The sequence below is a fragment of the Apodemus sylvaticus genome, chromosome 9, assembly GCF_947179515.1.
Source record: "Apodemus sylvaticus chromosome 9, mApoSyl1.1, whole genome shotgun sequence".
Classification (NCBI taxonomy): Eukaryota; Metazoa; Chordata; class Mammalia; order Rodentia; family Muridae; genus Apodemus; species Apodemus sylvaticus.
Window position 1 is genome coordinate 90,487,856 of NC_067480.1, and position 6,000 is coordinate 90,493,855.

Genomic DNA, 6,000 nt, shown 5'->3' on the forward strand with positions numbered 1-6,000 from the left:
CCAACTTTCCTGCAAACCCAAAGCTGTACATGCTACAGTTACTTTGCATTAAAGTGAACTTTGGTCTGCCTTCGTCACTACATGAACTGCCTGTTATAAGCAACATTAGTGATAATGTGGTTCCTCCCCATCCCTCAACTAAGACCCCATGCATTAGAAGCTACCTTAAAGGTCATGTGTATCCACTCCCCCGCCTTCAGAAGAAGGAAGCCCCAGAAAACTGTTATTAATAAAGATCTGGAGAGGAGGCTGAGCACAGGACAGGATGCCCTGCATTCTGGCAGATCACACCCAGCACCAACTGCATCCAGTAGCTGGCTCTCTTTTGCAGAGAGACAACCACTCTGACAAATGAACTTCCTTGTCCAGCACGGCCTAGTGACTCAGTACTAGACTAAGGCATGGGAAGCAGCTCTCCTGTGGCTCCAGGGCTCGAGCCACTGTACCTCATTTCCCCTTTCCAGATGAATGCTGGTGACTAATGAGTGTACTGCCTGACGTTTGGAAAGTAGGGCTGCATCTTTAGACGGGGAACCGACTCTACTTTAGCAATGAGTAAATGTCCACTGGAGCTCCCAACACCAGGAAAATACTAACATACATCTGTGAAACTTGGCAACAACTCCAGACACTAAGTTAGTTCCCCAAGTTATGGAATCATTTTTATGGATGGAAAAAGAAAGACACTGGGAACTTAAACCTGCCCAATAAACTGCTTACCCTCAATAATAAATGAGGATAGTAAGGAATAAAGTAATAAATGATCAGAGTTCTGATGCAGTGGGGTGGGCTGTCATGCTGAGGAGAAGCTTCCCAGTAAGAGGTCTCACAAGGCTGCCCTGGCAAAACACACCTGCCACGCCAGGCTTCTCTTACCCTTTAGCCTTTAGGGAAACCTAGATGCCATCTTGATTAAAGTTAAGCATATCTTTTGTAACTAGCTCTCTACATTCAGTCCACCTTCCTTGCTCCTCACCTTGCTCTGCCCAGTACTGGGGAAATATTTAGTTGTGAATGAGACAGTGTGGATACTGAGTGCAAACCGCCAGGCTCTGCTTTGCATGGGTACCTTTTGTAGTAATTGGTTACATCTATCCTGAGACCCATAGGGTTAGTTACTGACTTCCTGCCCAATTTGTGGAACGATGATAGATAAGTGAATAGAAAAATAAAAGGAAGAATAGATAGAAGGGAAGGGAGATATAGATGGATGGATGATAGATAGGTAGATAGATAGATAGATAGATAGATAGATAGATAGATAGATATGAATGTATGAAAGAGTGGATGGATGATGGATGGATGAATGGTTGATGGATAAATTGAGAGATGATGGATGATAATAGATGGATGGATAAATGGATAGGTGGTTGATGGATGAATGGGTGGTAGATGGAGGGATCTGTGTATGGATGGAGGGATATATGAGTGGACGGATGAGTGGATAGATAGATGAGAGGATGGATAGATGACTGGATGGATGGATGGATAGATAGATGGGTGATCGATAGATAGATAGATCAGTGGATGGATAGATGGATGGATGGATGGATGGTTAGATGAGTGAATGAGTAGATGAGTGGATGGATGATGGATGGACAAGTGGATAAATGGATGGATGGATGGATGGATGGATGGATGGATGGATGGATGGATAGATGGTTGAATGAGTAGATGAGTAGATGGATGGATGGACAAGTGGATGGATGGATGGATGGGTGGGTGGGTGGGTGGATGGATGGATGGATGGAGAAGTGGATGGATAGATGGATGGATAGATGGATGGATGGGTGGGTGGATGGATGGATGGATGGACAAGTGAATGGGTAGATGAATGGATGGATGGGTAGATGGGTGAATCGATGGATGGATGGGTGGATGGATGGATGGATGGATGTGTAGATGGATGGATGGATGAAGAATTGCTGGGTAGGTAGGCAGAAGTTTGGGTAGATGAGCAGATGGTTGGGTAGATCCATGGGTACATAGATAAGTGAGTAAATGGATAGCTAAATGAAGAGTGGTTGGGATGTGGAAGCGATGGTAGATTAGATTACTAATCCATATCATTGCATTTTTTATCCAGTGATACGCAGAGGAGTTGCATAGCATAGGGACCTCAAAACGGTTCTGATTTCCCACAGGAAGCATTTCCAGGAACAAGGCTGTATTTATTTAGGCTTACCAGAAGTGTGACTTCAGAGGGATTCTGAACCCAAAAGGCAGGATTCTTATCTATGTGCTTTTAGAAGCAGCCAATTCTTGACCATGTGCTACAGAAAAAGTGGGAAATAAAATGAATGAATGAATGAATGAATGAATGAATGATTTGAGGAACATGTAAGATACTCCCACTAATGCGAAGCTCGACCCCAAATTTTGACTTTAGCTTATGTGCTAAAGTTAAAACATCATTAATTACTTAAGCCTGGCATTGTAGCTCATGGCTATAATCCCAACACTTCAGAGGCTGAAGCTGTAGTCGTGATTCATGTTTGAAGATACATAGTTCTAGGACAGGCTGGGCTTCAGAGTGAGACTCTGTCTCAAAACCAAATGCAACAAAACAAAACCAAAATCCAAAAGCAAAATCAAAAACCCAAATCCAAACCAAACTGGAACAACAACAAAGCCAACAAACAAACAAGAAACTAACTAAATAAAAGAATTAATTTGATCTAGGAGATCCCAGTGATGGTACAAAGCATTCTTGGACCTTTAAAACATTCATCTTGGGCTGGAGAGGTGGCTCAGACGTTAAAGGCTTACAACTGCAAAAACAAACAAAACAAAACAAAACGAACAACAACAAAAAACTATGAGAGCTTTTCTATGTGTTTTGTCTTGGTGGGAATTAGCACTACTGATGCCTGTCTTGACTCTGTTGAGACTGAGAATGTGCCAGGGATTTCTCTGACTAGGATGATGGATTCATGATGAGAAATAGGCAGGGCTCTTTCACATAGGAATCATTGTTGGGAGGAAGGCAAAGATTCCTTTCATCGTGAATTTGGGCAGCCAGTCCCTGGTCTCAACGACTTCCCAGCAGCCCCTGCTTCTAATTCTATGGGATTTCCTCGCATTGTCCTGGTTCTACGGGAATACTTCACTTTGTCCAGTGAATATCTGCAAACTGAGCAGGGTACGAGACACAACAAGCAAAGAAATGAGGAAATCAGAGTGTGTCGGGTCTCATGTTTTGTAACCCCAGGCTGCAGGAGGCTGAAGCAGAGGGACACCATTGAAAGTTGGGGCTAGCCTAGGCTGCATAATGAGTTCTTTCTCAAAATCACAAGAGAAAGATAAGGACGGAGGAAAGAGAAAAGATGAGACAGGAGGAGAGGGGTGGTTGGATGGACAGACAGAGGGAGGGGGAGAGAGAGCAAAGGGAAGCAGCAGGAAGGGGCAGAGAGAAAAGACTGGAAAAAGAGCAAAGTTGAAAGGCGCAGGGGTCAGAGAGATTGAAGAGCAGATGGTGTCCACAGCACAGTACCTCTAGTGGCGCTATCATTACCTTGCCTGAACAGATGTGTCAGGACTCCCAGCTACTCGTTATCCTCAATGAAAACGGAACGTGTTTCCATCATTCCCATCCTGGCGATGGCGACAGAAAGTGCGCCTTGTTTCTGAGATGTGATTTCCCCCTTTTAAACAGTCCAATGTGTACACACAACTCCAGGCCAAGCACATGCTAAGAGTGCGTTCTACTGCTTCCTAGATGTTTGCAATATGCTTCCTGCTTCAATAGTACGTATTGATTATTTTATTAGGGTTGGGAGGGGACAATGGAGGTTGAACGCGTTCTCTTTTTGTTCTGTTTTTAATCTTATAATCCTTTACTCTCGAGGGGTCCTGCTTTGGATCACATTGAATCCCTGTCCCTGCCGCCCGGTCCGGGAGCTGGCCGGCAGTCATTGCTCCACTGTCCCCTGTGCTAAGGGCTCCTCTGAACAGCCCCCCACAGCTCTCAGCTCCCCGCACTCCAGTCACAGCTTCCAGGACTCCTCTTCTCCAGCTGCCCTGACCTCAGTGTCCCTTTCTCTCAAAGACATCTAAAATGTATAAAGTTGAAGGAAAGAGCGAGAACTCTCAATTGAACAAGGCTCGGGTAGCCTGCAGTCCAGAGAAGGGAGTGGAACTACAGTCGCGCACTGTACAAGTTCCCCACGGCAGACACCACCTTTCCCTGGGAAGGGAGCCAAAGCCTGGAGCCCCGGGTAGGAAATCCCCTGTGAGAGGCCCTTCCTGAGCCCCACAGAAAATGGTTCTTTTCATACTCTCTGAGTCTCCTTCCTTTATAGCTGTAAATGTCCACATCACATCCCCCTTTCTGGCTGTCTCCACCCGATTCACATGCCAAGTACCCCCACCCAGGCGCCTCACGGCTCACAGATCCCCTTCTCGGTCCCTCGGCACTCAGCTAGCCTCTTCAGTGCCCTGAAAGCCTCACCCCCTTCAGCCTTGCTGTGGTTGTCTCTTCAGCCGGGATTTGGTGGCTCTCTGTGCGCCCATCTCCCATCGCCAGAGACTCCTCTTGGGTTTCGGAAAGAATTGGTTGATGTTGTGAGATTAGAAAGGTGAACGGATGTTAGGTGGAGATGTCTCCACCTCTAAATCTCAAAGTTCAACTCTCAGACATGCTGGCAGAAACCCTGGGAGATGGCAGGAAGAAATCACAACAGTGTCCACCACTCTCTGTGGAGCGATCACTAGCAGGCGACAATTGCTTAACCTCTTCACATGCAGTTTTACGTGTAGTCTTCATCACAGACTGCTGTGGGCAACTATTCCAAGCACCACGTGGTAGACCCAGGGGTACTAAGGAACTTACCGGAGGCACTAGGTTAGGGAGACAGAGTGTTCACCTAAGTTGAAGCTCTTCACTGTTCAACACAATTTCTGGCTTGCCCTCGAGTGACAGGAAACTGAATTCCAAGCCAGTTCTGTCATTCTTCAAGCAAGTTACTTGAGTCTGCCCCTTCTTTTCCCCAAGCCTCTGTTTCCTCATCAGAAAAATAACGGGATTTGAAATGGTCTCCTAGAAACCCCTCTGTAGGTATCCATGATGCTTTGTCCTGGTGTTAAAAGCACTCAGAATAATCTCTGATTGTTTCTGGACACGGGGCCAACCACAAGCAAAGTGATGAAAGAAACAAGTTGCTCTTTGGTTGTCCCTAATGTTCCCCATCTGTTCAATATTCCCTCTGTTCAGATCACATCACTGAGGCAGGCCTGGTTGGCTCTTTCCATCCGGTCAGAGCCTCAAGGCAGGGGCAATGAGGGGTTGCCCATCAGCAATGGACAAAGTCCACAGTGCCCTCCCCAGGAGGAGGACGAAATATGAGCTCCCAGATAAAAGCAAGCTATCCTCCCAGAAAAAAGCAAGCTATCCTCACAGGCAACACGAGCAGCTGAGGTTTAGGAAGACCAGGCAAGGTCTTGCTGGAGACAGGTTCCTAGAGTCACCCTCTGAAAACCTCAAAACATCCCCTTAGCCATCGTGAAAGCAAAGGCCGGTGACAGCCCAGCTGCTTAGCAGTTCAGTGTTCAAGGTGAAGTCACAGCAGACATTGGAGAAAGCACACAGCCTCCATCTGTGCAGGACAGTAAAGAGGAAGAAGCTGATGAAACCGGTGTACAAGTTAAGGATATAGCATCAGGGGTCTTGAGAACAAAGGAAGTCACACTCAAGAGCAGCAGTAATGATACTGTACAAAATCAACAGGGGGACGGAGAAACGGCTCAATGGCCAAGGGCATGCGCTTGTCTAGTGGAGGACTGGAGTTCAGTTCCCAGCACTGACATCAGGGTCCCTAGAATCACTTGTAACCCCAGCTCCAGGAGGTCCATCTGATCTCCTCAGGGACATGCAAACACAGGCACATATCCCCCGCCCCTCCCCACACATCATTAGAAATAAAAATAAACCTTTTTTCAAGAATTGAAAGAGAAAATGAAGACTCCTTTTTCTCCCCAAAACCAACTGGGCTTGCCTGGAAA